The sequence below is a fragment of the Lissotriton vulgaris genome, chromosome 1_1 (genome assembly GCF_964263255.1).
Source record: "Lissotriton vulgaris chromosome 1_1, aLisVul1.2, whole genome shotgun sequence".
Lineage (NCBI taxonomy): Eukaryota > Metazoa > Chordata > Amphibia > Caudata > Salamandridae > Lissotriton > Lissotriton vulgaris.
Genome location: NC_141685.1, coordinates 2087540228 through 2087550230, shown reverse-complemented (window position 1 = coordinate 2087550230; position 10003 = coordinate 2087540228). Strand labels below are relative to the sequence as shown.

The 10003-nt window shown below is 43.2% G+C and overlaps 1 protein-coding gene across 3 annotated transcripts in view; it reads left to right on the top strand.

Annotated features, from left to right (window-relative positions):
* Window positions 1–4626: 4626 nt before the first annotated feature.
* BPGM (bisphosphoglycerate mutase) overlaps window positions 4627–10003 on the top strand; it is a 214142-nt gene continuing 208765 nt past the window's right edge. Inside the window, exon 1 of one of the 3 annotated variants that reach the window (XM_086921155.1) lies at window positions 4627–4891. The gene's annotated coding sequence lies outside the window, so the exon portion shown is untranslated. Of the gene's footprint in view, window positions 4892–5082; window positions 5259–10003 lie in introns of those variants that run through there. The other 2 variants (XM_086921147.1, XM_086921163.1) reach the window with 2 other exon arrangements.

Sequence of the window (10003 nt, the reverse complement as noted above, 5' to 3'; positions counted from 1 at the left end):
GTGCATATGACCAAGTCAGGGCCTATAGTCACATGTATCAACATTCAGTCCTCAAAACACTCAATACATTGTCTCCTGGCAGCATATTGAATGTCTTATGGGACTATAATCTAGGTCCCTTTGTGAGGGACTTATCTGCTAATTGAATGCCACAGGATTTCATCATTCAGCCCCACCAGGTGACTCTTTAGGCGATACAGCCATTTTTGTTCCAGTAAAAATAGGGCTCTGTTTCTATCCCCACAAAAAGTGACATGGGTAGAGCCAACCTGCGGTTTTTCAATAATGGTCCACCTGAGGTCCTCCGTGGTATGTCCCATCTCTAAGAAATGTGCAGTCAGCTTTGTGTTAGATCTGCCACATCTAACAGTGCTGCGATGTTCCATAATTCGAGTCTTAACTTTTCTACTCGTCATCCCCACATATTGTTTCTTACAGGGACATGTGATCAAATAAATGACGTCCTTAGTATTTCAATTTGTGTGGGATCTTTGTTCCCAGGGAAAATTAAGACTGATGTCAATACATTTTTTATTATTGGTGAGGTGACATACACTACATGACCCACATCGTGTGTGACCTCTCACTGGCGGCAGGGAACTGGATACAGTGTCAACACCCCTCCTAGCAATCCAGGGTCTCGTGTGGACCAAAAGGTCCTTCAAATTCTGACTCAGTCTAAACGAAAATAGCGGTTTCTCCATGTTCAATCCACTGGAGTTCAAAATCCTCCAATTCTTCAAAATCAGTTGTTTAATTTGTTGTGAGGCTATATAGAAAGTGGAGATAAAAACCTGTTTGGTCGATTCCGGTCTAGTTGTTTTCATCAACAGTACCTCCCGATTGATGTTAGTAGCCCTTTTCCTAGCTCTCCTGATGACTTTCTTAAGGTAACCCCTCTTGGTAAGTTTCTCAATTAGGACCAAGGCCGCCTCCGTGAAATCGATCCGTTCAGAACAATTCAGCCGAATCCGGAAGAATTGTCCTACCGGCAAATTCTCTCAGAGGGATTTCGGATGAAAACTATCAAAAGCTAAAAGGGAGTTTTTATCCGTGGGTTTATGATAAACCTTCGTATGGAGCATCTCTCCTTTAGGTATAATCGAAAGGTCTAGGAATGGTAGTTCTGTTTTTGTAAAAATGGAAGTGAAATGAAGTAGTGGGTTCCTACTATTCAACCACTCCAAAAATCCATCAATGGGGGCCTCATTGCCCTTCCAAATAACTAAGACATCGTCTATATAATGACGCCATAGTCTAATATTAGAAGACCAGGGACACGAGACATCGTAAATCACAGTTTTCTCAAAGGCTCTTACATAAAGGCCAGCCAAACTCGGGGCGAAAACACTGTCCATAGAAGTACCATGGGTTTGTAAGTACAGTGTTCCGTCATATTCAGAAAAGTTTCTAGTCAGGGCTATTTCTGCCCGATGTAAAATGACCGCCCTCGGTGTTAAGTAGGGCCAGTCAGTAGTAAACAGAATGTCCTCCAGAACCCTAAGAGTTTTCCTTTGAGGGATGTTAGTGTATAAGGCCTCGATATCGAGGCCTAAGCGAAACTCTGAGTCTGGATCGAAAGAAAGGTCCTTTAGATGTTGTAAGATGTCAAGGGTGTCCCTAAGGTATGCCCGTATTGCTGTACCAAGGGTTTCAAGTAAAAATCGCAAAATTCTGACAATGGTTCCAGCAATGAGTACAAACCCGACACAATGGGTCTCCCAGGTGGTGGTCTAGATGGCTAATGAATTTTAGGGAGGACATAAAAATATGATGTCCTCTGTTGTTTGTTAACCAGGAAATCGGCCTCATGCTCAGAGATCCAATCATTAGAGAGAGGCTCCTCAACCAGAGAGACAATCTCTTTCGTAATTTCCTGCCTGGGATCCCTAGATAACCTTTGGTAATTCCTCTAATCAGACAAGAGACGGATGCATTCGTGATTATAAGCAATCTTATCTAAAATCACAATCGCTCCGCCCTTATCGGCCAGTTTCACAATAATTGTTGGGTTCTCCTCCAATTCTTTCAATGCTGTTTTCTCTGCAATGGATAAATTTGAAAAGCCACGTGTTTTGTTCTCTTGAAAGTTCTCCAAATCATATACCACGGCTTGTTTAAAAGTCCCTACCTCTAGAGGTAACACAGAAAGTTGTGGGGTGAAGGTAGATTTTGTGCAGAAAGATGTATCACCTTTGTAAGGGTCGCTATAATCCTTGTCCTTGAAAAAAATGCGAAGTCTCAAATTTCTGAAGAAAGTTGCCAGATCTTGGCGCAACTGGAAATGATTCAAGTGATTAGTGGGTACAAAACCCAGACCCTTGTTGAGCAATTTAAGTTGGGTTTCTGAGACTGTACAGGAGGAAAAATGTATCACTAAGGAGGTAGATGGCTCGGCCCCGGTGTCATGTTCGGACCCATGCTCCTCGTGACCTGTTGTGTGATCTCTGGGTTTTGGTCCTCCCACGTTACTCTCTGTTGGCCTCTCTGTTTCCCCCTGCCCTTGTTCCGGCCTCTCCCTAAAAAATGTCCCTGAAAACTTTGGAATTGGGCTGCCTGAAAAAGGGGATTTTGGAAACGTGGGTCTTCAAATTGAGGGTGCTGAAAAGCTTGATGTGGTTGAAACCCCCCCGTTGGCCAGTTAAAACCCTGGTTCGAGTATTGTTGGAACGGGTGATGGAACATAGGTGGTCTCGGGCCCCGCCAGAAGCCCCGACCCCTTCCCCTTCCTCTCTTTTTCTGAGAGTAGTCGTTGTCACTACTATCACTCGAACTGCTGGTGGTATAATAACGAGGTCTGCCTTGTTTATCCCCCTAGCTATTATTTTCTCGAAGTTTCTGTTGGACATACTCATCTGTGGTGTAGGGATATACCTTTTCTCTAGAAAAGTTTTTCAGATCTTTTTGTAATTTGGAAATTTTAGAGTTCATAAGGTAATCCCTGTATTCCCCCAATTCAGTACTGACTTGATCCAACTTATGGTCAAACGCTGCTATCAACACGTCTGTTCTCAAATCGGCCTCAGTAGTCTGAATTTGAATTAACAAGGCATCGGCGAGTCTTTTGGCTGTACTGATAATTAAAACCAGCCAATCCCTGGTACACTTCCATGCCACCAAAGCCCAATCACATCTGAAAGCCCCATCCTCTAGGAAGATGAGGGGTTCATTAGTCACAAGTAGACCACGGTGGGCTGAATTCACCCTCAAGTACTCAGTTAAAATCGCCCCATGTAGTATAGTTTTCACCTGAGTCCTTTTAAGTTCCAAAAGGGTATCCCATCCTTCCCCCTGTGCCAGGACCTGATTGACCATGGTGTCACCTAATAGCGAAGGGCCTGCTAAACCCTCCGAAACAATATCCTCACCAAACGATAGACCTGGGATTAAAGCCATTTTTACTAACTCAAGGTGTCCTCAGTCACTCGCCTACTCAATAGAGATGGTGTACAGTTTGAAAAAGTTGCTAAAAAACATACACATAGGGCCGTGTGCTGAAGATACACAACGGGAGAGGTACAAAACGTCTATCAGCCAGCTACAAACAGACACTCTGTAAATATAATAGACGAAAAAATCCATTATTGTTTTATATAACATATACTATTAAGGGGCACTGTTTCTGTTTATGTTGGGGTGTCCTCTTTGTCGCACATTACCAAACAACCACACGGTCTTTGTGTTTTGTAACCTTTGCATGCTAGACCACGATTTGTTGCAAAGTTTTTTGAAGGCAACTACATTTGTTACCGATTCTTTAGGCCGACTGGCTTCCTGCGTGGGCGTAGTTCAGCCGTTTCATATGAGAACTGATCAGTGCGTGGTGATAACTGAAAACATGTTATTTTGATTTGGAATAGAACAAATTACTAATGTATTCTTCTTCTAAGTTCAATATTCTTTGACAAGTATGTGTGCTGCCTCAAACAATGCAGATGATTAGACTAGAAAACGTATCTTAGGTCAATAGTCAGACAGTAGGGTCTTTCCGAAGACAGAATTTAAAAAAATCATAAGCACGTTGTCATTTAATGGAAGGCATTTTTGGAGAATTGTCAAAAAGCGTAGTTCTCTTAAACTAACTTTGCTAACACTGGTTCTAAAGTGTCTTCTATTGCAATCTGGAGAAGCTGCTTTTTAGTTGTCAAACCACATTTTCCCCTTTAAGATCTGTCAGCAGTGCTTAACTTAAAAAAAAAAAGGTGTCACAGTCAGAGCCTTCGCCAGGAGGTCTCTGCAGCTTGCTGCACCAATTGCCCCTGTCAGTAGTGCCAATGACAGTACCAACACAACTAACTATCAAATTCCTACAAGAGTGACAATTCAGTGTATTTCAGGCCCCCAATGCTATGCGAATGGCTTTGGAGGCAGGTATTTGTTATTTTTAATGTATATAGAATCAATTAACAATTGTTGTTGTGCGCATCTCTAAATTGTAACAAACAGCGCCACCATGTGACAAACTGTCCTAAGTGGTGGTGTTGACAATCCAGCATCGAAACCACCGGCTTAAATTTAGCACCGTTAGTCAGCAGCCAACATTGTCAAAATTTACAAAACCCTGTTTGTTTTAATCTTATAGGGCTTCACCAAAATATTTAAAAAGCCCATTGTATCATGGTATTTTCATCTATATGTTCTAAGAATAGCTCCGCCCCATTGTTTGAAGTGTTAGCAGCGCTTGCTTTGGTTGACCTGGAAGCCCCTAGCCCATCCATTTCCTCCCTCCACATGTCGTGTCTAGTTACGCCCCTGGCTTTATTTAATTGGTAAACAGATGAAAACATAGCGAGATTCGACTTGACTTGCTGTTGGGCTAAACCCTGTTTGGAGAAAATGTGGACAAGTTGGCAGTCCCGTGTCGCTTTCCGGTGCGAGTGAGCGCAGAAAGGTTTGTTTTTGTTCCCCCATTCCGAGTGACATAATTTATTTGCCATTGCATTTCCTCTGTGAAATAACATATGTTACTGCTATACGAATTAAGTGACAAAACCGGTTAAAAAAATACATGGGTAGCATGCGTCAGAGACCATTGAAACACATGAGCGCACATAACACGGCATGACATGTTCCACGTGCCATGAAAGGGAACCTCGGCGTCATGCTGTTCTAGCCGTGCACTCTGCCTGATACAGCGAAAACCTGCGCGCGCAGGAAAAAGGCGGCTTTGGGGCTGCTGCATCCTCTAGTGGAGTGGAGCCGAGCCGAGGAGCGGGCGCGGGACCTGTGCCTCGCTGGCCGCTGCCGGAGCGGGTGAGGTGAGCTACCGCCAGGGTTCGGGGGGCACTGGAGGCCTGCCTTGATGCGCTTTGGGGGCGCAGCCGGTGCGCGTTTATCGGGGTTTGTGTACCTACGTCTTCAACATGGACTGCTCACTGACAGTAGCAGCTGTCGAAGCACCGTCTGGAGGTCGCATAGCAAGCCAGATATTACGCAACTGACCCTTACCCCCCGCAGACTGACGGGGGGCTAACCAGTCTGGCGCAGGAAGAGCAGGGGGCGCGACCGCCCGTTAGGAGCACGGCTGTCGACCTGACGCCGCATGTTTGTTTTTAATCTGTAGAGGGGCGAATATGTCGCGTTATTGTTAATGAGCGCGTAGATGGCGACAACCTAGCGTGAATCTGTAAGGGTTTTGTACCACTTTGAGAGGGAACAGAGACTGAGTAATGAAAATATCTGGCCCTCGATGGGGTGGGAGTTCCAAAGGCTTGACTCGCGGATGCTGTTTACAGTGCTGTGCGCCGCATTTTCCTATTGCCGGCTGTGTCGTGTCCGTGATCTGCTTAGTGCTATCTTCTTGGACCAGTAATATCTTTTTTAACTTAGGCTGTACTGCACCCCCCTCCACTCCCTCCCCAGAGTGGCGAGTGCATGTACACGTGCCGGAGAACAGCATTTCTCCCGAGGGCCCATGTGTATTTTAACAGACTGCTTCTATCAGAAGGTGGGGGACGACTTGCTCAAGGAGAATTTCCTTCTTCTATGTTTGTTCTTTTGACACTTTTGAAAACACTTAATCGCCCATTGTTCAAGTGCCTATAATCTGTCAGTCATAGACCAAACTGTGTGTGTTGTGCGCCATTCAGTGCTACCTATAATCAAAGGGTCATGTTTCGCGCGTTTGACACCTAGTGAACGACACATTATACCGCTGAATGCTCTTCGTAATGGTGGGGGTTTAGTTTTATCCAAATATTTGCGATACAGTAGAACTCAACGTATGTATGTACAGCTAAAATGACGGATGCACATTTAAGATGCAAACTAAGAAAACAGACGTTTATTTTCTACAAAGTTTTAGCATAGTAAGTGAACTAAATAAAGTCGGTTTGACTAGAAATTAAGTAGAATGTGTGCTTAACAGTGTTTTACGCAGACCGTTTTTGTGCGTATTAAGTTTCATGCACGGTGCAGATGCCAAAGATTTTATGGGCTAACATACTCAGAACTCACCTTTTCCCCCACGGTCTATAGGAAGAGAAGTGCTTTATTGATTGAGCCAGTATGTCGTACTAGTGTAGTGACTGTAGCAATGGACAGAAACGGTGACGAACTCGTACATTTTTAAAATGAGAGGAAAAACTGCAGTTATCATGGGTTAATTTCCTGCAAAGTGAAAATAGTCCTGGTTTAAAGACTTTAGTATATTATTTAAGGAAAGTAAGATAGTTTATCGTTTCTATTTTTATACACGTTTGGAGTTGTGTAGGTGGCTTAACACAAATGCAACGTGCCAGTAATAAAATAAAATTAGTCTAAGTACATTTTCAAAGTGGCAGTTGGCGAAATCAGTTGCAACTTTTTGAGAAAACAGTTCATAAATGAACAGCACGTTTGATCCAGTGCGGTAAGTTGTCCTGGCAAAACACCAACATAGTGGTAGCATAACGTTGTCATCTATTTGTTTGTAAAGTCTTCGTAGACAGTTCCTGTAACATAGTAGGTTGGACCTGCTAGCTACTGAACGTTTCCTTGGAGTATTTTACATTTGTATTTAAATAAGCTATGTTGATACCAATAGGGGCGGTGTAAAACCATAAAGGCAGCTGGAGGTGGCATAAAACGAGTTGTTCCACTTATAACCATAGTGACTGGAAGATACTCTAAGTAGAGCACCATTATGCTCCTGAGCTGGACAGAAATGCCTTCCCATTTTTTTTTATCAAGATGTAGTTTATTCATGCCTACTACTGATTTATTATTTTTCCATAAGAATGGCTTCAGTATGTTTTTAAAGAAATCGATGGCCAGATTGATTGGTAACATACTGATGAGATGATTGGCTATTGGCGTAATCAGCGCCTAATTGTTTTGATCGTGCTCCGCTCAGATATGAATTTCGAAGACCGGCTTTCTAAAAGGGTGAAGATTTTATCGAGAGTAATTTGTTCATTGTAGCTGACAAATTCCAAGAGGTTTTCATTGTTGGAATTTTTAAAGTGGTATACCCTCCGATTTTTGCCTTGACACTTTTTTCTGGTTGTATAACTCTGTGCACTTTATCTCTGCTAACCAGTGGTAAAGTGCCTGCCCCCCCCCCCCTATGCACATGATGAAATTGGCATACGCTTAATTGAAGGTTCAACTTACCTATAAGTCCCTAGTCTATGGTACAAGAGTGTACCCAGGGCCTGTAACTTAAATCTTACCAGTGTGCTGCAACACCCATTGTGCCAACCACTGCACCCCTTTGTCCAGTTACCTCTTTCAGAATCACATAGCCTGGCTGAAGTGTACTGAGGAGTCTGACCCTTCTTTCTTCCAGTATGTGTGTCTTACTCAGCTCTCAGGAATACATCACTCCACAAATTTTTCTGGACGGTTCCTCTACCTCACATACTCCTTTGGCAGGCCCTGGGGCTACCAACAGTGAAACCTCAGGCACTTCTGCAATGCACCATGTGGTATTTCTAATTTTCTATTGTATTTGCCAATGTTTGTTTAGGCTTTTGTGTGTGTGTGTTTTATTTACGAGGTAGAGAATTCTTTGTGTCATGATTCTGAGCGTCTCTCTCCTGTACTTGACAGTTGCTCTTGGATCCTGAAGCTGATTGTACTCATGAAAATGTGTAAATGGGTGGTTGGATTTCAAGGATACAACTACAGTGTGCACCATGTTACAGGACCCCAGAACAGGGTTGCTGACTGTTTGTCTAGACTAAGTACTACTGTGGAGGAAAGACGTGATGATGAGGTGGACAAGGTTAAGGGTGCAGTGTTAAAGAGTGGATGTGTATCTCAAGAGGAGTGGTTGAGGCAGGCAATGGTGAAACTGTTCTTCAACGTGTTAAGAAAGCACTGTGTGAAGGTTGGAAGTATGAGATGAAGAAGATGAGGATGTGGTTGGATTCTGGATGAATTCTTGTGTGACAAATATGTAATTTAGAGGGGTTTGAGACTTGTAGATCCAGTGGCTTTGAGAGAGAACATTGTGGATCTAGGACATGACGGACCTCAATGAATAAGAAGACTGAAATTGGTAGCCAGGAATGGATCTCTTGATTGAAAGAATGATCAGAGAGTGTTCGGACTGTCGTTCTAGTGACAATATTTACAAGGTGTGGAATCCTTCTATGGGTTTTTCTATCCAAACCGTGGGAAATGGTGGCTGTAAACTTTGTGGGACCGTTACATGTAAAAGGTGGCACCAACTATTGTTTGTTCTTATTGACCAATTCTCAAGGTGGGCTGAAATTGTGATTGTGAGCAACATTGAGACGTGGAGAATTGTTCAGTTAATGAGCAATGTTTTCAGTCATGAGGGGTTTCCCAACTGCGTTTTGTCGGACAATTGGGCACAGTTTGTGTCTGCTGAGATGGAAGAGTTTTTATGTGACATGGGAATTGGGCACACAAAATGTTCACTGTATCATCCAGAAGGTAATGGTACAGTAGAAAAATTTAACAAGTATTAAAGAGTGCATAACATTGGAAATGAGGGAGGTTAGGAACTGGTTGCATGGTCTCCAGGCTCATAGATTTTCCCTGCACACCAACACTGGAGAAATTCCTTTTGAAATGTTTAGAGGGCGAAAGACCAATACTTTGTTGTCACCTGGGTGGTTCAAATTGGGCAAAGATGTGTGTGGGTCATGGGCTTCAATGAAAGAAGGAAATGAAAAAGAATGAACATGTGCTGAGAAACAAAATGTGTTACGATGTTCGCAAGGGTGTCAAGTTAGATGTGTCAGTGGGCGAGGAAGTGTTAGCCAAGAAACTCCTGATATCTAAGGGGATTCCAAATTCATGGGTCCTTTCAAACTCATTAAACTTTCCCGCAATGCAGTCAAGTTGGAGGATGGTAGGTTTTGGAAGCTCAAAAAAATAGTTAAGTAAAAAATCATAATAGTATGTAGCTGCTTTTAGTTTTTTGTTTGTTTTGGTATCATTTGTTCAGGGGGAATACGTGAACCATTTTCATTGTATTTGCCAATGTTTGGTTAGGTTTCCTTGTGTGCGTGAGTGTTATGAAGTAGATAATTCTTTGTGTGTCATGATTCTGAGCTTCTGTTTACTGTACCTGACAGTTGCTCTTGGACCCAGAAGCTGGTTGTACCCATGTGGGGTGCTCTTATTAAAGAACCTATTTTACTCCAAAATCCACTAATGCATGGACATCCTTACCTTTTACACACTCCTCACAGGTGGCTATGTATATTTAGAGATGCACGCTTGTAGCTCTCCATGTGCTGTATCACTCACGAGCACTCTAACATACCGGCGTGATGCACTGAAACCCCCACGTGCTGTCTCTATGTACTGTAGCACTCATAGATAGGCTCATGCACATACCAGCACAGTGCACATGCAAGCGCTATCCCCACATCTTCCCAGCTGTAGGCCGAAGTTAAACTGAGCACACAGCAGTGTAACGTCTGAGTGGGTCAGTAGGCCCCCCTCCCTCGACACAGGCAAGAAAGGCCTGGCCATAATACTTGATCACGAGTTAAAAATTGTATTTTTCCATCACCATGCTTGTGATGCTTAGCTCTCGGTGAAG